Here is a 25029-nt window from a genome sequence, read left to right on the forward strand (position 1 = left end):
GTGCATAAAACTGCGCAATGAGGTGCCCAAGATAACGCGATAAAATGCGTGCAAAATGCAAGTAATGTGCACAAAACAGTGCGACGAGGTACGCAAGATATCGCGATAAAATGCATGCAAAATGCAAGTAATGTGCACAAAACAGTGCCATGAGGTGCGCAAGATTGTGCGATAAAATGCATGCAAAATGCAAGTATTGTGCACAAAACTGCGCGATGAGGTGCGCAAGATGGCGCGATAAAATGTATGCAAAATGCAAGTAGTGTGCACAAAACTGCGCAATGAGGTGCGCAAGATGGCGCGATAAAATGCATGCAAAATGCAAGTAGTGTGCACAAAACTGCGCAATGAGGTGCGCAAGATAGCGCCATAAAATGCGTGCAAAATGCAAGTATTGTGCACAAAACAGGGCAATGAGGTGCGCAAGATAGCGCGATAAAATGCATGCAAAATGCAAGTAGTGTGCACAAAACTGCGCAATGAGGTGCGCGAAATGGCGCGATAAAATGCGTGCAAAATGCAAGTACTGTGCATAAAACAGTGCAATGAGGTGCGCAAGATAGCGCGATAAAATGCATGCAAAATGCAAGTAATGTGCAAAAAACAGCGCGATGAGGTGCGCAAGATAGTGCGATAAAATGCATGCAAAATGCAAGTAATGTGCGTAAAACAGTGCAGTGAGGTGCGTAAGATAGCGCGATAAAATGCATGCAAAATGCAAGTAATGTGCAGAAAACAGCGCGATGAGGTGGGCAAGATAGCGCGATAAAATGCATGCAAAATGCAAGTAATGTGCAGAAAACAGCGCGATGAGGTGCGTAAGATAGCGCGATAAAATGCATGCCAAATGCAAGTATTGTGCACAAAACAGTGCCATGAGTTGCGCAAGACAACGCGATAAAATGCTTGCAAAATGTAAGTAATGTGCACATAACAGGGCAATGAGGTGCGCAAGATAGCGCGATAAAATGCATGCAAAATGCAAGTAGTGTGCACAAAACTGCGCAAGGAGGTGCGCAAGATGGCGCGATAAAATGCATTCAAAAGGCAAGTAGTGTGCACAAAACTGCGCAACGAAGTGCGCAAGATCGCGCGATAAAATGCGTGCAAAATGCAAGTAATGTGCACAAAACAGGGCAATGAGGTGCACATGATTGCGCGATAAAATGCATGCAAAATGCAAGTATTGTGCAGAAAACAGCGCGATGAGGTGCGGAAAGTACCGCGATAAAATGCATGCAAAATGCAAGTAATGTGCACAAAACAGTGCAATGAGGTGCGTAAGATAGCTTGATAAAATGCATGCAAAATGCAAGTAATGTGCAGAAAACAGCGCGATGAGGTGCACAAGATAGCGCGATAAAATGCATGAAAAATGCAAGCAATGTGCACAAAACAGTGCAATGAGGTGCGCAAGACGGCGCGATAAAATGCATGCAAAATGCAAGTAGTGTGCACAAAACTGGGCAATGGGGTGCGGAAGGTGGCGCGATAAACTGTATGCAAAATGCAAGTCGTGTGCACAAAATTGCGCAATGTGGTGTGCAAGATTGCGTGATAATATGCGTGCAAAATGCAAGTAATGTGCACAAAACAGTTCAATGAGGTGCGCAAGATAGCGCGATAAAATGCATGCAAAATGCCAGTAATGTGTAGAAAACAGCGCGATGAGGTTCGTAGCATAGCGCGATAAAATGTATGCAAAATGCAAGTAATGTGCACGAAACAGTACAATGAGGTGCACAAAATAGCGCGATAAAATGCATGCAAAATGCAAGTATTGTGCACAAAATAGCGCAACGAGATGCGCAAGATGGCGCGATAAAATGCAAGCAAAACGCAAGTAGTGTGCACAAAACTGCGCAATGAGGTGCGCAAGATACCGCGATAAAATACGTGCAAAATGCAAGTAATGTGCGTGAAACAGTGCAGTGAGGTGCGCAAGATAGCGCGAGAAAATGCATGCAAAATGCAAGTAGTGCACACAAAACTGCGCGATGAGGTGCGCAAGATGGAGCGATAAAATGCATGCAAAATGCAAGTAGTGTGCACAAAACTACGCAATGGGGTGCGCAAGATAGCGCGATAAAATGCGTGCAAAATGTAAGTAATGTGCATAAAAACAGTGCAATGAGGTGCGCAAGATAGCGCGATAAAATGCCTGCAAAATGCAAGTAGTGTGCACAAAACTGCGCAAAGAGGTTCGCAAGATGGCGCGATAAAATGCAAGCAAAATGCAAGCAGTGTGCACAAAACTGCGCAATGAGGTGCGCAAGATAGCGCGATAAAATGCGTGCAAAATGCAAGTAATGTGCACAAAACAGGGCAATGAGGTGCGCAAGATAGCGCGATAAAATTCATGCAAAATGGAAGTAGTGTGCACAAAACTGAGCAATGAGGTGCGCAAGATGGCGCGATAAAATGCATGCGAAATGCTAGTAGAGTGCACAAAACTGCGCAATGAGGTGCGCAAGATAGCGCCATAAAATGCGTGCAAAATGCAAGTAATGTGCGTAAAACAGTGCAGTGAGGTGCGCAAGATAGCGCCATAAAATGCATGCAAAATGCAAGTAATGTGCACAAAACAGTGCAATGAGGTGCGCAAGATAGCGCGATAAAATGCATGCAAAATGCAAGTATTGTGCACAAAACAGCGCAATGAGGTGCGCAATATAGCGCGATAAAATGCGTGCAAAATGCAAGTAATGTGCGTAAAACAGTGCAGTGAGGTGTGCAAGATAGCGCGATAAAATGCATGCAAAATGCAAGTAATGTGCACAAAACAGTACAATGAGGTGCGAAAGTTAGCGCGATAAAATACATGCAAAATGCAAGTAGTGTGCACGAAACTGCGGGATGAGGTGCGCAAGATGGCGCGATAAAATGCATGCAAAATGCAAGTAGTGTGCACAAAACTGCGCAATGGGGTGCGGAAAATGCCGCGATAAAATGCATGCAAAATGCAAGTAGTGTGCACAAAACTATGCAATGAGGTGCGCAAGATAGCGCGATAAAATGCGTGCAAAATGCAAGTAATGTGCACAAAACAGTGCGACGAGGTGCGCAAGATATCGCGATAAAATGCATGCAAAATGCAAGTAGTGTGCACAAAACTGCGCAATGAGGTGCGCCAGATGGCGCGATAAAACGTATGCAAAATGCAAGTAGTGAGCACGAAACTGCGCCATGGGGTGTGCAAGATGGCGTGATAAAATGCATGCAAAATGCAAGTAGTGTGCACAAAAGTGCGCAATGACGTGCGCAAGATAGCGCGATAAAATGCGTGCAAAATGCAAGTAATGTGCAGAAAATAGTGCGACGAGGTGCGCAAGATATCGCGATAAAATGCATGCAAAATGCAAGTAGTTTGCACAAAACTGCGCAATGAGGTGCGCAAGATAGCGCGATAAAATGCTTGCAAAATGCAAGTAGTGTGCACAAAATTGCGCAACGAGGTGCGCAAGATAGCGCGATAAAATGCGTGCAAAATGCAAGTAATGTGCACAAAACAGGGGAAAGAGGTGCGCAAAATAGCGCGATAAAATGCATGCAAAATGCAAGTAGTGTGCACAAAACTGCGCAATGAGGTGCGCAAGATGGCGCGATAAAATGCATGCAAAATGCAAGTAGAGTGTACAAAACTGCGCAATGAGGTGTGCAAGATAGCGCGATAAAATGCGTGCAAAATGCAAGGAATGTGCATAAAACAGTGCAATGAGGTGCGCAAGATAGCGCGATAAAATTCATGCAAAATGCAAGTAATGTGCAGAAAACAGCGCGATGAGGTGCCCAGGATAGCGCGATAAAATGCATGCAAAATGCAAGTAATGTGCACAAAACAGTGCAATGAGGTGCGCAAGATAGCGTGATAAAATGCATGCAAAATGCAAGTAGTGTGCACAAAACTGCGCGATGAGGTGCGGAAGATGGCGCGATAAAATGCATGCAGAATGCAAGTAGTGCGGACAAAACTGCACAATGGGGTGCGCAAGATGGCGCGATAAAATGAATGCAAAATGCAAGTAGTGTGCACAAAATTGTGCAATGAGGTGCGCAAGATAGCGCGATAAAATGCTTGCAAAGTGCAAGTAGTGTGCACAAAACTACGCAATGAGGTGCGCAAGATGGCGCGATGAAATGCATGCAAAATGCAGGTAGTGTGCACAAAACTGTGCAACGAGGTGCGCAAGATAGCGCGATAAAATGCATGCAAAATGCACGTAATGTGCAGAAAGCAGCGCGATGAGGTGCACAAGATAGCGCGATAAAATGCATGCAAAATGCGAGCAATGTGCACAAAACAGTGCAATGAGGTGTGCAAGATAGCGCGATAAAATGCATGCAAAATGCAAGTAGTGTGCACAAAACTGCGCGATGACGTGCGCAAGATGGCGCGATAAAATGCATGCAGAATGCAAGTAGTGTGCCGAAAACTGCGCAATGGGGTGCGCAAGATGGCGCGGTAAAATGCATGCAAAATGCAAGTAGTGTGCACAAAATTGCGCATTGAGGTGCGCAAGATAGCGCGATAAAATGAGTACAAAATGCAAGTAATGTGCACAAAACAGTTCAATGAGGTGCGCAAGATAGCGCGATAAAATGCAAGCAAGATGCCAGTAATCTGCAGAAAACGGCGCGATGAGGTTCGTACCATAGCGCGATAAAATGTATGCAAAATGCAAGTAATGTGCACGAAACAGTGCAATGAGGTGCACAACATAGCGCGATAAAATGCATGCAAAATGCAAGTATTGTGCACAAAACAGCGCAATGAGATGCGCAAGATGGCGCGATAAAATGTATGCAAAACGCAAGTAGTGTGCACAAAACTGCGCAATGAGATGCGCAAGATACCGCGATAAAATACAGGCAAAATGCAAGTAATGTGCGTAAAACAGTGCAATGAGGGGCGCAAGAAAGCGCGATAAAATTCATGCAAAATGCAAGTACTGTGCACAAAACTGCGCAATGAGGTGCGTAAGATGACGCGATAAAATGCATGCAAAATGCAAGTAGTGTGCACAAAACTGCGCAATGAGGTACGCAAGATAGCGCGATAAAATGCGGGCAAAATGTAAGTAATGCGCACAAAATAGTGCAATGAGGTACGCAAGATAGCGCGATAAAATGCATGCAAAATGCAAGTAGTGTGCACAAAACTGCGCAATGAGGTGCGCAAGATGGCGCGTTAAAATGCATGCAAAATGCAAGTAGTTTGCACAAAACTGCGCAATGAGGTGCTCTAGATAGCGCGATAAAATGTGTGCAAAATGCAAGTAATGTACCTAAAACAGCGCAATGAGGTGCGCAAGATAGCGCGATAAAATGCATGCAAAATGCAAGTAATGTGCAGAAAACAGCGCGATGAGGTTCGCAAGATAGTGCGATAAAATTTATCCAAAATGCAAGAAATGTGCACAAAACAGTGCAATGAGGTGCGCAAGATGGCGCGATAAAATGTATGCACAATGCAAGTAGTGTGCACAAAACTGTGGAATGAGGTGCGCAAGATAGCGCGATAAAATGCGTACAAAATGCAAGTAATGTGCGTAAAATAGTGCAGTGAGGTGCGCAAGATAGCGCGATAAAATGCATGCAAAATGCAAGTAATGTGCAGAAAACAGCGCGATGAGGTGCGCAAGATAGCGCGATAAAATGCGTGCAAAATGCAAGTAATGTGCACAAAACAGTGCAATGAGGTGCGCAAGATAGCGCGATAAAATGCATGCAAAATGCAAGTATTGTGCACAAAACAGCGCAATGAGGTGCGCAAGATGGCGCGATGAAATGTATGCAAAATGCAAGTAGTGTGCACAAAACTGTGGAATGAGGTGCGCAAGATAGCGCGATAAAATGCGTACAAAATGCAAGTAATGTGCGTAAAATAGTGCAGTGAGGTGCGCAAGATAGCGCGATAAAATGCCTGCAAAATGCTAGTAATGTGCAGAAAACAGCGCGATGAGGTGCGCAAGATAGCGCGATAAAATGCGTGCAAAATGCAAGTAATGTGCACAAAACAGTGCAATGAGGTGCGCAAGATAGCGCGATAAAATGCATGCAAAATGCAAGTAGTGTGCACAAAACTGCGCGATGAGGTGCGCAAGATGGCGCGATAAAATGCTTGAGAAATGCAAGTAGTGTGCACAAAATTGCGTAAGGAGATGCGCAAGATGGAGCGATAAAATGCATTCAAAATGCAAGTAGTGTGCACAAAACTGCGCAACGAGGTGCGCAAGATCGCGCGATAAAATGCATGCAAAATGCAAGTAATGTGCACGAAACAGGGCAATGAGGTGCGCAAGATAGCGCGATAAAATGCATGCAAAATGCAAGTACTGTGCAGAAAACAGCGCGATGAGGTGCGCAAGATAGCGCGATAAAATGCATGCAAAATGCAAGTAATGTGCACAAAACAGGGCAATGAGGTGCGCAAGATAGCGCGATAAAATGCATGCAAAATGCAAGTAGTGTGCACAAAACCGCGCAACGAGTTGCGCAAGATGGCGCGATAAAATGCATGCAAAATGCAAGTAGAGTGCACAAAACTGCGCAATGAGGTGCGCAAGATAGCGCGATAAAATGCGTGCAAAATGCAAGAAATGTGCACAAAACAGTGCAATGAGGTGCGCAAGATAGCGCGATAAAATGCGTGCAAAATGCAAGAAATGTGCACAAAACAGTGCAATGAGGTGCGCCAGATAGCGCGACAAAATGCATGCAAAATGCAAATAATGTGCAGAAAACAGCGCGATGAGGTGCGCAGGATGGCGCGATAAAATGAATGCAAAATGCAAATAATGTGCACAAAACAGTGCAATGAGGTGCGTAAGATAGCTTGATAAAATGCATGCAAAATGCAAGAACTGTGCACAAAACTGCGCAATGAGGTGCGCAAGATGGCGCGATAAAATGCATGCAAAATGCAAGTGGTGTGCACAAAACTGCGCAATGAGGTGCGCAAGATAGCGCGATAAAATGAGTGCAAAATGCAAATAATGTGCGTAAAACAGTGTAGTGAGGTGCGCAAGATAGCGCGATAAAATGCATGCAAAATGCAAGTAATGTGCACCAAACAGTGCAATGAGGTGCGCAATATAGCGCGATAAAATGCATGCAAACTGCAAGTATTGTGCACAAAACAGCGCAATGAGGTGCGCAATATAGCGCGATAATATGCGTGCAAAATGCAAGTAATGTGCGTAAAACAGTGCAGTGAGGTGCGCAAGATAGCGCGATAAAATGCAAGCAAAATGCAAGTAATGTGCAGAAAAATGCGCGATGAGGTGCGCAAGATAGCGCGATAAAATGCGTGCAAAATGCAAGTAATGTGCACAAAACAGTGCAATGAGGTGCGCAAGATAGCGCGATAAAATGCATGCAAAATGGAAGTAGTGTGCACAAAACAGCGCGATGAGGTGCGCCAGATGGCGCGATAAAACGCATGCAAAATGCAAGTAGTGTGCATGAAACTGCGCCATGGGGTGTGCAAGATGGCGTGATAAAATGCATGCAAAATGCAAGTAGTGTGCACAAAAGTGCGCAATGAGGTGCGCAAGATAGCGCGATAAAATGCGTGCAAAATGCAAGTAATGTGCAGAAAATAGTGCGACGAGGTGCGCAAGATATCGCGATAAAATGCATGCAAAATGCAAGTAGTGTGCACAAAACTGCGCAATGAGGTGCGCAAGATAGCGCGATAAAATGCTTGCAAAATGCAAGTAGTGTGCACAAAATTGCGGAACGAGGTGCGCAAGATAGCGCGATAAAATGCGTGCAAAATGCAAGTAATGTGCACAAAACAGGGGAAAGAGGTGCGCAAAATAGCGCGATAAAATGCATGCAAAATGCAGGTAGTGTGCACAAAACTGCGCAATGAGGTGCGCAAGATGGCGCGATAAAATGCATGCAAAATGCAAGTAGAGTGTACAAAACCGCGCAATGAGGTGCGCAAGATAGCGCGATAAAATGCGTGCAAAATGCAAGGAATGTGCATAAAACAGTGCAATGAGGTGCGCAAGATAGCGCGATAAACTGCATGCAAAATGCAAGTAATGTGCAGAAAATAGCGCGATGAGGTGCGCAAGATAGCGCGATAAAATGCATGCAAAATGCAAGTAATGTGTACAAAACAGTGCAATGAGGTGCGCAAGATAGCGCGATAAAATGCATGCAAAATGCAAGTACTGTACAGAAAACTGCGCGATGAGGTGCGCAAGATGGCGCGATAAAATGCATGCAGAATGCAAGTAGTGTGCACAAAACTGCGCAATGGGGTGCGCAAGATGGCGCGAGAAAATGCATGCAAAATGCAAGTAGTGTGCACAAAATTGCGCGATGAGGTGAGCAAGATAGCGCGATAAAATGCTTGCAAAATGCAAGTAGTGTACACAAAACTGCGCAATGGGGTGCGTAAGATGGCGCGATAAAATGCATGCAAAATGCAGATAGTGTGCACAAAACTGTGCAATGAGGTGCGCAAGATAGCGCGATAAAATGCATGCAAAATGCACGTAATGTGCAGAAAACAACGCGATGAGGTGCACAAGATAGCGCGATAATATGCATGCAAAATGCGAGCAATGTGCACAAAACAGTGCAATCAGGTGCGCAAGATAGCGCGATAAAATGCATGCAAAATGCAAGTAGTGTGCACAAAACTGCGCAATGGGGTGCGCAAGATAGCGCGATAAAATGCGTGCATAATGCAAGTAGTGTGCATAAAACAGTGCAATGAGGTGCGCAAGATAGCGCGATAAAATGCATGCAAAATGCAAGTAATGTGCAGAAAACAGCGCGATGAGGTGCGCTAAATAGTGCGATAAAATGCGTGCAAAATGCAAGTAATGTGCGTAAAACAGTGCAGTGAGGTGCGTAAGATAGCGCGATAAAATGAATGCAAAATGCAAGTAATGTGCAGAAAACAGCTCGATGAGGTGTGCAAGATAGCGCGATAAAATGCATGCAAAATGCAAGTAACGTGCAGAAAACAGCGCGATGAGGTGCGCAAGATAGCTCGATAAAATGCATGCCAAATGCAAGTAATGTGCACAAAACAGTGCCATGAGGTGCGCAAGACAGCGCGATAAAATGCTTGCAAAATGTAAGTAATGTGCACAAAACAGGGCAATGAGGTGCGCAAAATATCGCGATAAAATGCATGCAAAATGTAAGTAGTGTGCACAAAACTGCGCAAGGAGGTGCGCAAGATGGCGCGATAAAATGCATTCAAAAGGCAAGTAGTGTGCACAAAACTGCGCAACGAGTTGCGCAAGATCGCGCGATAAAATGCGTGCAAAATGCAAGTAATGTCCACAAAACAGGGCAATGAGGTGCGCAAGATAGCGCGATAAAATGCATGCAAAATGCAAGTAATGTGCAGATAACAGCGCGATGAGGTGCCCAAAATAGCGCGATAAAATGCATGCAAAATGCAAGTAATGTGCACAAAACAGAGCAATGAGGTGCGTAAGATAGCTTGATAAAATGCATGCAAAATGCAAGTAATGTGCAGAAAACAGCGCGATGAGGTGCACATGATAGCGCGATAAAATGCATGCAAAATGCAAGCAATGTGCACAAAACAGTGCAATGAGGTTCACAAGATAGCGCGATAAAATGCATGCAAAATGCAAGTAGTGTGCACAAAACTGCGCGATGAGGTGCGCAAGATGGCGCGATAAAATGTATGCAAAATGCAAGTAGTGTGCACAAAACTGCGCAATGAGGTGCGCAAGATGGCGCGATAAAATGCATGCAAAATGCAAGTAGTGTGCACAAAACTGCGCAATGAGGTGCACAAGATAGCGCCATAAAATGCGTGCAAAATGCAAGTATTGTGCACAAAACAGGGCAATGAGGTGCGCAAGATAGCGCGATAAAATGCATGCAAAATGCAAGTAGTGTGCACAAAACTGCGCAATGAGGGGCGCAAGATGGCATGATAAAATGCATGCAAAATGCAAGCAGAGTGCACAAAACTGCGCAAAGAGGTGCGCAAGATAGCGCGATAAAATGCGTGCAACATGCAAGGAATGTGCATAAAACAGTGCAATGAGGTGCGCAAGATAGGGCGATAAAATGCATGCAAAATGCAAGTAATGTGCAGAAAACAGCGCGATGAGGTGCGCAAGATAGCGCGATAAAATGCATGCAAAATGCAAGTAATGTGCGTAAAACAGTGCAGTGAGGTGCGTAAGATAGCGCGATAAAATGCATGCAAAATGCAAGTAATGTGCAGAAAACAGCGCGATGAGGTGGGCAAGATAGCGCGATAAAATGCATGCAAAATGCAAGTAATGTGCAGAAAACAGCGCGATGAGGTGCGCAAGATAGCGCGATAAAATGCATGCCACATGCAAGTAATGTGCACAAAACAGTGCCATGAGTTGCGCAAGACAGCGCGATAAAATGCTTGCAAAATGAAAGTAATGTGCACATAACAGGGCAATGAGGTGCGCAAGATAGCGCGATAAAATGCATGCAAAATGCAAGTAGTGTGCACAAAACTGCGCAAGGAGGTGCGCAAGATGGCGCGATAAAATGCATTCAAAAGGCAAGTAGCGTGCACAAAACTGCGCAACGAGGTGCGTAAGATCGCGCGATAAAATGCGTGCAAAATGCAAATAATGTGCACAAAACAGGGCAATGAGGTGCACAAGATAGCACGATAAAATGCATGCAAAATGCAAGTATTGTGCAGAAAACAGCGCGATGAGGTGCGCAAAGTACCGCGATAAAATGCATGCAAAATGCAAGTAATGTGGACAAAACAGTGCAATGAGGTGCGTAAGATAGCTTGATAAAATGCATGCAAAATGCAAGTAATGTGCAGAAAATAGCGCGATGAGTCGCACAAGATAGCGCGATAAAATGCATGGAAAATGCAAGTGGTGTGCACAAAACAGTGCAATGAGGTGCGCAAGATGGCGCGATAAAATGCATGCAAAATGCAAGTAGTGTGCACAAAACTGGGCAATGGGGTGCGGAAGGTGGCGCGATAAACTGTATGCAAAATGCAAGTAGAGTGCACAAAATTGCGCAATGAGGTGCGCAAGATAGCGAGATAATATGCGTGCAAAATGCAAGTAATGTGCACAAAACAGTTCAATGAGGTGCGCAAGATAGCGCGATAAAATGCATGCAAAATGCCAGTAATGTGTAGAAAACAGCGCGATGAGGTTCGTAGCATAGCGCGATAAAATGTATGCAAAATGCAAGTAATGTGCACGAAACAGTACAATGAGGTGCACAAGATAGCGCGATAAAATGCATGCAAAATGCAAGTATTGTGCACAAAACAGCGCAACGAGATGCGCAAGATGGCGCGATAAAATGCATGCAAAACGCAAGTAGTGTGCACAAAACTGCGCAATGAGGTGCGCAAGATACCGCGATAAAATATGTGCAAAATGCAAGTAATGTGCGTGAAACAGTGCAGTGAGGTGCGCAAGATAGCGCGATAAAATGTATGTAAAATGCAAGTAGTGCACACAAAACTGCGCGATGAGGTGCGCAAGATGGAGCGATAAAATGCATGCAAAATGCAAGTAGTGTGCACAAAACTACGCCATGGGGTGCGCAAGATAGCGCGATAAAATGCGTGCAAAATGTAAGTAATGTGCACAAAACAGTGCGATGAGGTGCGCAAGATAGCGCAATAAAATGCATGCAAAATGCAAGTAGTGTGCACAAAACTGCGCAATGAGGTTCGCAAGATGGCGTGATAAAATGCAAGCAAAATGCAAGCAGTGTGCACAAAACTGCGCAATGAGGTGCGCAAGATAGCGCGATAAAATGCGTGCAAAATGCAAGTAATGTGCCCAAAACAGGGCAATGAGGTGCGCAAGATAGCGCGATAAAATTCATGCAAAATGGAAGTAGTGTGCACAAAACTGAGCAATGAGGTGCGCAAGATGGCGCGATAAAATGCATGCCAAATGCAAGTAGAGTGCACAAAACGGCGCAATGAGGTGCGCAAGATAGCGCCATAAAATGCGTGCCAAATGCAAGTAATGTGCATAAAACAGTGCAATGAGGTGCGCAAGATAGCGCGATAAAATGCATGCAAAATTCAAGTAATGTGCAGAAAATAGCGCGATGAGGTGCGCAAGATAGCGTGATAAAATGCGTGCAAAATGCAAGTAATGTGCGTAAAACAGTGCAGTGAGGTGCGCAAGATAGCGCCATAAAATGCATGCAAAACGCAAGTAATGTGCACAAAACAGTGCACTGAGGTGCGCAAGATAGCGCAATAAAATGCATGCAAAATGCAAGTATTGTGCACAAAACAGCGCAATGAGGTGCGCAATATAGCGCGATAAAATGCGTGCAAAATGCAAGTAATGTACGTAAAACAATGCAGTGAGGTGCGCAAGATAGCGCGATAAAATGCATGCAAAATGCAAGTAATGTGCACAAAACAGTGCAATGAGGTGCGAAGGATAGCGCGATAAGGTACATGCAAATTGCAAGTAGTGTGCACGAAACTGCGGGTTGAGGTGCGCAAGATGGAGCGATAAAATGCATGCAAAATGCAAGTAGTGTGCACAAAACTGCGCAATGGGGTACGCTAGATGCCGCGATAAAATGCATGCAAAATGCAAGTAGTGTGCACAAAACTATGCAATGAGGTGCGCAAGATAGCGCGATAAAATGCGTGCAAAATGCAAGTAATGTGCACAAAACAGTGCGACGAGGTGCGCAAGATATCGCGATAAAAAGCATGCAAAATGCAAGTAGTGTGCACAAAACTGCGCAATGAGGTGCGCCAGATGGCGCGATAAAACGCATGCAAAATGCAAGTAGTGTGCACGAAACTGCGCCATAGGGTGTGCAAGATGGCGTGATAAAACGCATGCAAAATGCAAGTAGTGTGCACAAAAGTGCGCAATGAGGTGCGCAAGATAGCGCGATAAAATGCGTGCAAAATGCAAGTAATGTGCAGAAAATAGTGCGACGAGGTGCGCAAGATATCGCGATAAAATGCATGCAAAATGCAAGCAGTGTGCACAAAACTGCGCAATGAGGTGCGCAAGATAGCGCGATAAAATGCTTGCAAAATGCAAGTAGTGTGCACAAAACTGCGCAACGAGGTGCGCAAGATAGCGCGATAAAATGCGTGCAAAATGCAAGTAATGTGCACAAAACAGGGGAAAGAGGTGCGCAAAATAGCGAGATAAAATGCATGCAAAATGCAAGCAGTGTGCACAAAACTACGCAATGAGGTGCGCAAGATGGCGCGATAAAATGCATGCAAAATGCAAGTAGAGTGTACAAAACTGCGCAATGAGGTGCGCAAGATAGCGCGATAAAATGCGTGCAAAATGCAAGGAATGTGCATAAAACAGTGCAATGAGGTGCGCAAGACAGCGCGATAAAATTCATGCAAAATGCAAGTAATGTGCAGAAAACAGCGCGATGAGGTGCGCAAGATAGCGCGATAAAATGCATGCAAAATGCAAGTAATGTGCACAAAACAGTGCAATGAGGTGCGCAGGATAGCGCGATAAAATGCATGCAAAATGCAAGTAGTGTGCACAAAATTGCGCGATGAGGTGCGCAAGATGGCGCGATAAAATGCATGCAGAATGCAAGTAGTGTGCACAAAACTGCACAATGGGGTGCGCAAGATGGCGCGATAAAATGCATGCAAAATGCAAGTAGTGTGCACAAAATTGCACAATGAGGTGCACAAGATAGCGCGATAAAATGCTTGCAAAGTGCAAGCAGTGTGCACAAAACTGCGCAATGGGGTGCGCAAGATGGCGCGATAAAATGCATGCAAAATGCAGGTAGTGTGTACAAAACTGTGCAATGAGGTGCACAAGATAGCGCGATAAAATGCATGGAAAATGCACGTAATGTGCAGAAAACAGCGCGATGAGGTGCACAAGATAGCGCGATAAAATGCATGCAAAATGCGAGCAATGTGCACAAAACAGTGCAATGAGGTGCGCAAGATAGCGCGATAAAATGCATGCAAAATGCAAGTAGTGTGCACAAAACTGCGCGATGAGGTGCGCAAGATGGTGCGATAAAATGCATGCAGAATGCAAGTAGTGTGCCCAAAACTGCGCAATGGGGTGCGCAAGATGGGGCGGTAAAATGCATGCAAAATGCAAGTAGTGTGCACAAAATTGCGCATTGAGGTGCGCAAGATAGCGCGATAAAATGCGTGCAAAATGCAAGTAATGTGCACAAAACAGTTCAATGAGGTGCGCAAGATAGCGCGATAAAATGCATGCAAAATGCCAGTAATGTGCAGAAAACGGCGCGATGAGTTCGTACCATAGCGCGATAAAATGTATGCAAAATGCAAGTAATGTGCACGAAACAGTGCAATGAGGTGCACAACATAACGCGATAAAATGGATGCAAAATGCAAGTATTGTGCACAAAACAGCGCAATGAGATGCGCAAGATGGCGCGATAAAATGTATGCAAAACGCAAGTAGTGTGCACAAAACTGCGCAATGAGATGCGCAAGATACCGCGATAAAATACGTGCAAAATGCAAGTAATGTGCGTAAAACAGTGCAATGAGGGGCGCAAGAAAGCGCGATAAAATGCATGCAAAATGCAAGTAGTGTGCACAAAACTGCGCAATGAGGTGCGTAAGATGACGCGATAAAATGCATGCAAAATGCAAGTAGTGTGCACAAAACTGCGCAAAGAGGTACGCAAGATAGCGCGATAAAATGCGGGCAAAATGTAAGTAATGCGCACAAAATAGTGCAATGAGGTGCGCAAGATAGCGCGATAAAATGCATGCAAAATGCAAGTAGTGTGCACAAAACTGCGCAATGAGGTGCGCAAGATGGCGCGTTAAAATGCATGCAAAATGCAAGTAGTTTGCACAAAACTGCGCAATGAGGTGCTCTAGATAGCGCGATAAAATGTGTGCAAAATGCAAGTAATGTACCTAAAACAGTGCAATGAGGTGCGCAAGATAGCGCGATAAAATGCATGCAAAATGCAAATAATGTGCAGAAAACAGCGCGATAAGGTTCGCAAGATAGCGCGATGAAATGTATGCAAAATGGAAGTAATGTGCACAAAACATTGCAATGAGGTGCGCAAGATAGCGTGATAAAATGCATGCAAAATGCAAGTATTGTGCACAAAACAGCGCAATGAGGTGCGCAAGATGGTGCGATAAAATGTATGCAAAATGCAAGTAGTGTGCACAAAACTGCGGAATGAGGTGCGCAACATAGCGCGATACAATGCGTACAAAATGCAAGTAATGTGCGTAAAACCGTGCAGTGAGGTGCGCAAGATAGCGCGATAAAATGCATGCAAAATGCAAGTAATGTGCAGAAAACAGCACGATGAGGTGCGCAAGATAGCGCGATAAAATGCATGCAAAATGCAAGTAATGTGCACAAAACAGTGCAATGAGGTGCGCAAGATAGCGCGATAAAATGCATGCAAAATGCAAGTAGTGTGCACAAAAGTGCGCAATGAGGTGCGCAAGATAGCGCGATAAAATGAGTGCAAAATTCAAGTAATGTGCACAAAACAGTGCGACGAGGTGCGCTAGATATCGCGATAAAATGCATGCAAAATGCAAGTAGTGTGCACAAAACTGCACCATGAGGTGCGCAAAATAGCGCGATAAAATGCGTGCAAAATGTAAGTAATGTGCACAAAACAGGGCATTGAGGTGCGCAGGATAGCGCGATAAAATGCATGCAAAATGCAAGTAGTGTGCACAAAACCGCGCAACGAGGTGCGCAAGATGGCACGATAAAATGCATGCAAAATGCAACTAGAGTGCACAAAACTGCGCAATGAGGTGCGCAAGATAGCGCGATAAAATGCGTGCAAAATGCAAGAAATGTGCATAAAACAGTGCAATGAGGTGCGCCAGATAGCGCGCTAAAATGCATGCAAAATGCAAGTAATGTGCAGAAAACAGCGCGATGAGGTGCGCAGGATGGCGCGATAAAATGCATGCAAAATGCAAGTAATGTGCACGAAACAGTGCAATGAGGTGCGTAAGATAGCTTGATAAAATGCATGCAAAATGCAAGTAGTGTGCACAAAACAGCGCAATGACGTGCGCAAGATGGCGCGATAAAATTCGTGCTAAATGTAAGTAATGTGCCCAAAATAGTGCAATGAGGTGCGCAAGATAGCGCGATAAAATGCATGCAAAATGCAAGTAGTGTGCACAAAACTGCGCAATGAGGTGGGCAAGATGGCGTGATAAAATGCGTGCAAAATGCAAGTAGTGTGCAAAAAACTGCGCAATGAGGTTCGCAAGATAGCGCGATAAAATGCGTACAAAATGCAAGTAATGTACCTAAAACAGTGCAATGAGGTGCGCAAGATAGCGCGATAAATTGCATGCAAAATGCAAGTAATGTGCGGAAAACAACGCGATGAGGTTCGCAAGATAGCGCGATAAAATGCATCCAAAATGCAAGTATTGTGCACAAAACAGCGCAATGAGGTGCGCAATATAGCGCGATAAAATGCATGCAAAATGCAAGTATTGTGCACAAAACTGCGCAATGAGGTGCGCAAGATAGCCCGATAGAATGCGTGCAAAATGCAAGATAGCCCGATAGAATGCGTGCAAAATGCAAGTATTGTGCACAAAACAGCGCAATGAGGTGCGCAATATAGCGCGATAAAATGCATGCAAAATGCAAGTATTGTGCACAAAACAGCGCAATGAGGTGCGCAAGATAGCCCGATAGAATGCGTGCAAAATGCAAGTATTGTGCACAAAACAGTGCAGTGAGGTGCGCAAGATAGCGCGATAAAATGCATGCAAAATGCAAGTAATGTGCACAAAACAGTGCAATGAGGTGCGCAAGATAGCGCGATAAAATGCATGCAAAATGCAATTATTGTGCACAAAACAGCGCAATGAGGTGCGCAATATAGCCCGATAAAATGCGTGCAAAATGTAAATAATGTGCGTAAAACAGTGCAGTGAGGTGCGCAAGATAGCGCGATAAAATGCAGGGAAAATGCAAGTAATGTGCAGAAAACAGCGCGATGAGGTGCGCAAGATAGCGCGATAAAATGCGTGCAAAATGCAAGAAATGTGCACAAAATTGTGCAATGAGGTGCGCAAGATAGCGCGATAATATGCATGCAAAATGGAAGTAGTGTGCACAAAACTGCGCGATGAGGTGCGCCAGATGGCACGATAAAACGCATGCAAAATGCAAGTAGTGTGCACGAAACTGCGCCATGGGGTGTGCAAGATGGCGGGATAAAATGCATGCAAAATGCAAGTAGTGTGCACAAAAGTGCGCAATGAGGTGCGCAAGATAGCGCGATAAAATGCGTCCAAAGTGCAAGTAATGTGCAGAAAATAGTGCGACGAGGTGCGCAAGATATCGCGATAAAATGCATGCAAAATGCAAGTAGTGTGCACAAAACTACGCAATGAGGTGCGCAACATAGCGCGATGAAATGTTTGCAAAATGCAAGTAGTGTGCACAAAATTGCGCAACGAGGTGCTGAAGATAGCGCGATAAAATGCGTGCAAAATGCAAGTAATGTGCACAAAACAGGGCAAAGAGGTGCGCAAAATAGCACGATAAAATGCATGCAAAATGCAAGTAGTGTGCACAAAACTGCGCAATGAGATGCGCAAGATGGCGCGACAAAATGCATGCAAAATGCAAGTAGAGTGTACAAAACTGCGCAATGAGGTGCGCAAGATAGCGCGATAAAATGCGTGCAAAATGCAAGGAATGTGCATAAAACAGTGCAATGAGTTGCGCAAGATAGCGCGATAAAATGCATGCAAAATGCAAGTAATGTGCAGAAAGCAGCGCGATAAGGTGCGCAAGATAGCGCGATAAAATCCATGCAAAATGCAAGTAATGTGCACAAAACAGTGCAATGAGGTGCGTAAGATAGCGCGATAAAATGCATGCAAAATGCAAGTAGTGTGCACAAAATTGCGCAATGAGGTGCGCAAGATGGCGCAATAAAATGCATGCAAAATGCAAGTAGCATGCAAAATGCAAGTAGTGTGCATAAAACTGCGCAATGAGGTGCCCAAGATAGCGCGATAAAATGCGTGCAAAATGCAAGTAGTGTGCACAAAACTGCGCAATGAGGTGCGCAAGATGGCGCGATAAAATGCATGCAAAATGCAAGGAGTGTGCACAAAACTGCGCAATGAGGTGCGCAAGATAGCGCGATAAAATGCCTACAAAATGCAAGTAATGTAACTAAAACAGTGCAATGAGGTGCACAAGATAGCGCGATAAAACTCATGCAAAATGCAAGTAATGTGCAAAAAACATTGCGATGAGGTTCGCAAGATAGCGCGATAAAGTGTATGCAAAATGCAAGTAATGTGCACAAAACAGTGCAATGAGGTGCGCAAGATAGCGCGATAAAATGTATGCAAAATGCAAGTAATGTGCACAAAACAGTGCAATGAGGTGCGCAAGATAGCGCGATAAAATGCATAGAATATGCAAGTATTGTACACCAAACAGCGCAATGAGGTGCGCAAGATGGCGCGATAAAATGCGTGCAAAATGGAAGTAGTGTGCACAAAACTGCGCAATGAGGCGCGCAAGATAGCGCGATAAAATGCGTGCAAAATGCAAGTAATGTGCGTAAAACGGTGCAGTGAGGTGCGCAAGATAGCGCGATAAAATGCATGCAAAATGCAAGTAATGTGCAGAAAACAGCGCGATGAGGTGCGCAAGATAGCGCGATAAAATGCGTGCAAAATGCAAGTAATGTGCACAAAACAGGGCAATGAGGTGTGCAATATAGCGCAATAAAATGCATGCAAAATGCAAGTAGTGTGCACAAAACTGCGCAATGAGGGGCGCAAGATGGCGTGATAAAATGCATGCAAAATGCAAGTAGAGTGCACAAAACTGCGCAAAGAGGTGCGCAAGATGGCGCGATAAAATGCATGCAAAGTGCAAGTAGTGTGCACATAACTGTGCAATGAGGTGCGCAAGATGGCGCGATAAAATGCGTGCAAAATGTAAGTAATGTGCACAAAACTGCGCAATGAGGTGCGCAAGATAGCGCGATAAAATGCGTGCAACATGCAAGGAATGTGCATAAAACAGTGCAATGAGGTGCGCAAGATAGCGCGATAAAATGCATGCAAAATGCAAGTAATGTGCAGAAAACAGCGCGATGAGGTGCGCAAGATGGCGCGATAAAATGCGTCCAAAATGCAAGTAATGTGCAGAAAATAGTGCGACGAGGTGCGCAAGATATCGCGATAAAATGCATGCAAAATGCAAGTAGTGTGCACAAAACAGCGCAATGACGTGCGCAAGATGGCGCGATAAAATTCGTGCTAAATGTAAGTAATGTGCCCAAAATAGTGCAATGAGGTGCGCAAGATAGCGCGATAAAATGCATGCAAAATGCAAGTAGTGTGCACAAAACTGCGCAATGAGGTGGGCAAGATGGCGTGATAAAATGCGTGCAAAATGCAAGTAGTGTGCAAAAAACTGCGCAATGAGGTTCGCAAGATAGCGCGATAAAATGCGTGCAAAATGCAAGTAATGTACCTAAAACAGTGCAATGAGGTGCGCAAGATAGCGCGATAAATTGCATGCAAAATGCAAGTAATGTGCGGAAAACAACGCGATGAGGTTCGCAAGATAGCGCGATAAAATGCATCCAAAATGCAAGTATTGTGCACAAAATAGCGCAATGAGGTGCGCCAGATGGCGCGATAAAATGCATGCAAAATGCAAGCGGTGTGCACAAAACTGCGCAATGAGGTGCGCAAGATAGCCCGATAGAATGCGTGCAAAATGCAAGTATTGTGCACAAAACAGCGCAATGAGGTGCGCAATATAGCGCGATAAAATGCATGCAAAATGCAAGTATTGTGCACAAAACAGCGCAATGAGGTGCGCAAGATAGCCCGATAGAATGCGTGCAAAATGCAAGTATTGTGCACAAAACAGTGCAGTGAGGTGCGCAAGATAGCGCGATAAAATGCATGCAAAATGCAAGTAATGTGCACAAAACAGTGCAATGAGGTGCGCAAGATAGTGCGATAAAATGCATGCAAAATGCAAGTATTGTGCACAAAACAGCGCAATGAGGTGCGCAATATAGCTCGATAAAATGCGTGCAAAATGTAAGTAATGTGCGTAAAACAGTGCAGTGAGGTGCGCAAGATAGCGCGATAAAATGCAGGGAAAATGCAAGTAATGTGCAGAAAACAGCGCGATGAGGTGCGCAAGATAGCGCGATAAAATGCGTGCAAAATGCAAGAAATGTGCACAAAACGGTGCAATGAGGTGCGCAAGATAGCGCGATAAAATGCATGTAAAATGGAAGTAGTGTGCACAAAACTGCGCGATGAGGTGCGCCAGATGGCACGATAAAACGCATGCAAAATGCAAGTAGTGTGCACGAAACTGCGCCATGGGGTGTGCAAGATGGCGGGATAAAATGCATGCAAAATGCAAGTAGTGTGCACAAAAGTGCGCAATGAGGTGCGCAAGATAGCGCGATAAAATGCGTCCAAAGTGCAAGTAATGTGCAGAAAATAGTGCGACGAGGTGCGCAAGATATCGCGATAAAATGCATGCAAAATGCAAGTAGTGTGCACAAAACTACGCAATGAGGTGCGTAACATAGCGCGATGAAATGTTTGCAAAATGCAAGTAGTGTGCACAAAATTGCGCAACGAGGTGCTGAAGATAGCGCGATAAAATGCGTGCAAAATGCAAGTAATGTGCACAAAACAGGGCAAAGAGGTGCGCAAAATAGCACGATAAAATGCATGCAAAATGCAAGTAGTGTGCACAAAACTGCGCAATGAGATGCGCAAGATGGCGCGACAAAATGCATGCAAAATGCAAGTAGAGTGTACAAAACTGCGCAATGAGGTGCGCAAGATAGCGCGATAAAATGCGTGCAAAATGCAAGGAATGTGCATAAAACAGTGCAATGAGGTGCGCAAGATAGCGCGATAAAATGCATGCAAAATGCAAGTAATGTGCAGAAAGCAGCGCGATAAGGTGCGCAAGATAGCGCGATAAAATCCATGCAAAATGCAAGTAATGTGCACAAAACAGTGCAATGAGGTGCGTAAGATAGCGCGATAAAATGCATGCAAAATGCAAGTAGTGTGCACAAAACTGCGCAATGAGGTGCGCAAGATGGCGCAATAAAATGCATGCAAAATGCAAGTAGCATGCAAAATGCAAGTTGTGTGCATAAAACTGCGCAATGAGGTGCCCAAGATAGCGCGATAAAATGCGTGCAAAATGCAAGTAGTGTGCACAAAACTGCGCAATGAGGTGCGCAAGATGGCGCGATAAAATGCATGCAAAATGCAAGGAGTGTGCACAAAACTGCGCAATGAGGTGCGCAAGATAGCGCGATAAAATGCCTACAAAATGCAAGTAATGTAACTAAAACAGTGCAATGAGGTGCACAAGATAGCGCGATAAAACTCATGCAAAATGCAAGTAATGTGCAAAAAACATTGCGATGAGGTTCGCAAGATAGCGCGATAAAGTGTATGCAAAATGCAAGTAATGTGCACAAAACAGTGCTGTCACGCCCCCAAACCGCCCCTAGTAGTTTGGTGCCGTGATGGCCAGTAACCCGAGGTTACCGAAGGCCGTCTTACAAAAATCACACACAATCAGAGTATAAAATATGGGGCTTACAAGTCGCGGAAGCAAAATATACATATATAAACTGAGTAGTCCATGAGAGCCGTGCATAAGTCCAATGGAATGTCATACACCAAACATCTTTACAAGTCTTACAATTCAGATACAACAAGAATAAGGTACAAAATACATCCTGACCAAAAGGCTTCTCAAGCCGACATATGCTAAAACAAACAATTAAAACATAAGCCGAGAAGCATAATCTTCAAGACGATGCAAAACGCAAAATCCAAAACATGTCGGCAAAGCATCCAAAACACATCGGCCATCACGTCTAGGCCTCAATGCCTTCTTGTTCATCACCTACATATATATAGAGAGGGTGAGCTTGGATACTCAGTGAATGATATCAGAAATAAAGGTTTTGCATGATTGATATCCAAGATTTCTTTCAAAACAATACATAGCATACTTTTCAATCAAGAGGGAAATCCAGTTCATTTGCCGGCTTTCAAGTTCCTTGGATGTTAATAACATCTACTTATTTCAAGGGGTGATGACATATCAAGACAAGAGTTTCAAGACAAGCTGTGCTGCGAAAGTTTAGAGTCCTCTAGCACTAAGGACTGTCAAGACAAGCTGTGCTGCAAAAGTTTAGAGTCCTCTAGCACTAAGGACTGTCAAGACAAGCTGTGCTGCAAAAGTTTAGAGTCCTCTAGCACTAAGGACTGTCAAGACAAGCTGTGCTGCAAAAGTTTAGAGTCCTCTAGCACTAAGGACTGTCAAGACAAGCTGTGCTGCAAAAGTTTAGAGTCCTCTAGCACTAAGGACTGTCAAGACAAGCTGTGCTGCAAAAGTTTAGAGTCCTCTAGCACTAAGGACTGTCAAGACAAGCTGTGCTGCAAAAGTTTAGAGTCCTCTAGCACTAAGGACTGTCAAGACAAGCTGTGCTGCAAAAGTTTAGAGTCCTCTAGCACTAAGGACTGTCAAGACAAGTCATCAAAACAAGATAGCATTTGATATACAAAATAGGGATAGACATTCATGCTAGATCAAGTACTTTTCAAAACAAGGCAAGACGAGATTTATGAAAGCAAGTGTAACATAGCTTTATTAAAAATACCACTCACATCGTTTCTTCACACGTCGGGGTCGAGACAAGCCCAAGTCCTACAACACAAGGCAAAGCCTATTGAATGTGCTTTCAAACAAGTCTCTCATGTACACAAATGTTTTCGGAAAACATGCTGGGCACCAACCAGGTCTAGGCCGAGGTTCCACACCTCCTTGCCGAGGTGTGTTCCCGAGGGCCACATGCAAGGAAAGAGGTCGGGAAACTCTGGGTTTCCCTCTGTTGATGAACATGAAGAACATGAGTGTGAAAACATGAAAAATACGAATGTTTGATCATAATCTGCCATCACAAATCTGGGATTTTCGTGCTATGAGTTTGAAAACATGGACCTGGGTACCCGTAGTTGAAAATTATGCAAGAATAAACACAAAACATGGATCTAGGCATGAGCCTTCGGATCAAAACAAGACTTTCTTGAAGAACACATGAATGTCATTTTCTCTTTCCAGAATCGAGCTTCAAAACGATGCATGGCTTACAAATCATTTTCAATCATGCAATGCAATAACATAAACATAAAGAACATCATGAGCGAGTCAAGAATCTAACCTTAGAACGCGGATCTAACGGTTGGATTTCTAGGAATCGAGCTTCAAGATCTACCTCCTCACTCTAAAACTCCTTCTTCCTCCTAGAGTTTCTCTCTCTACAAGACAAGGTTATGATACTAAATGATAGTTTCCTATACCCGGTTCTGGGGTTAACCCTCTGCTGAGACACGTGGCGGCGACTGGTTGGGTTCTTCCTGAAAAGGTGGCTGACAGACCCGACAGAGCATGGTGGAAGGGTGATCAACAAGCAAAGCGGTATGGGCTTTCTGACAGACCATGACATCGGCTAACAACAAGGCGTATCTAACACGCTATACGGAATGGCACTCCGGCAAGGGGGTGACAATGACCTCGGCTAGGAAGGACAACACTTGACTAAGCTGTGCCACATCTTGGCCTAGATGCGCCACACCTCGGTCTAGGTCATACCACTCCAGGACGAGTTCACTGGGGTGCAGGGTAACATCTCGGCTAATGTGTTCAAGGCAATGACGGAGGTCAACAAGGGGTTCCAAGATACTAATGCCAGACTAAGGATGACCTCGGCATAGGAACAACGTCGGCTAAACATAACTCAGACAAGCACATAACACTTAGACAAATCACAAAGGTGCCAAAACAAGACATGGATCACATTAACTCAACGAAACAATCGCAACACACACATGCAAGCTAAACAAGTCATAATCATACAAATGTTCATGAACATGATCAAGATGAAAAATGTGGGTTCTTACAAGTGCAATGAGGTGCGCAAGATAGCGCGATAAAATGTATGCAAAATGCAAGTAATGTGCACAAAACAGTGCAATGAGGTGCGCAAGATAGCGCGATAAAATGCATAGAATATGCAAGTATTGTACACCAAACAGCGCAATGAGGTGCGCAAGATGGCGCGATAAAATGCATGCAAAATGGAAGTAGTGTGCACAAAACTGCGCAATGAGGTGCGCAAGATAGCGCGATAAAATGCGTGCAAAATGCAAGTAATGTGCGTAAAACGGTGCAGTGAGGTGCGCAAGATAGCGCGATAAAATGCATGCAAAATGCAAGTAATGTGCAGAAAACAGCGCGATGAGGTGCGCAAGATAGCGCGATAAAATGCGTGCAGAATGCAAGTAATGTGCACAAAACAGGGCAATGAGGTGTGCAATATAGCGCAATAAAATGCATGCAAAATGCAAGTAGTGTGCACAAAACTGCGCAATGAGGGGCGCAAGATGGCGTGATAAAATGCATGCAAAATGCAAGTAGAGTGCACAAAACTGCGCAAAGAGGTGCGCAAGATGGCGCGATAAAATGCATGCAAATTGCAAGTAGTGTGCACATAACTGTGCAATGAGGTGCGCAAGATAGCGCGATAAAATGCGTGCAAAATGTAAGTAATGTGCACAAAACTGCGCAATGAGGTGCGCAAGATAGCGCGATAAAATGCGTGCAACATGCAAGGAATGTGCATAAAACAGTGCAATGAGGTGCGCAAGATAGCGCGATAAAATGCATGCAAAATGCAAGTAATGTGCAGAAAACAGCGCGACGAGGTGCGCAAGATGGCGCGATAAAATGCGTCCAAAATGCAAGTAATGTGCAGAAAATAGTGCGACGAGGTGCGCAAGATATCGCGATAAAATGCATGCAAAATGCAAGTAGTGTGCACAAAACAGTGCGACGAGGTGCGCAAGATATCGCGATAAAATGCATGCAAAGTGCAAGTAGTGTGCACATACTGTGCAATGAGGTGCGCAAG

Source organism: Camellia sinensis, chromosome 12, assembly GCF_055761805.1.
Source record: "Camellia sinensis isolate YWXY chromosome 12, ASM5576180v1, whole genome shotgun sequence".
Lineage (NCBI taxonomy): Eukaryota > Viridiplantae > Streptophyta > Magnoliopsida > Ericales > Theaceae > Camellia > Camellia sinensis.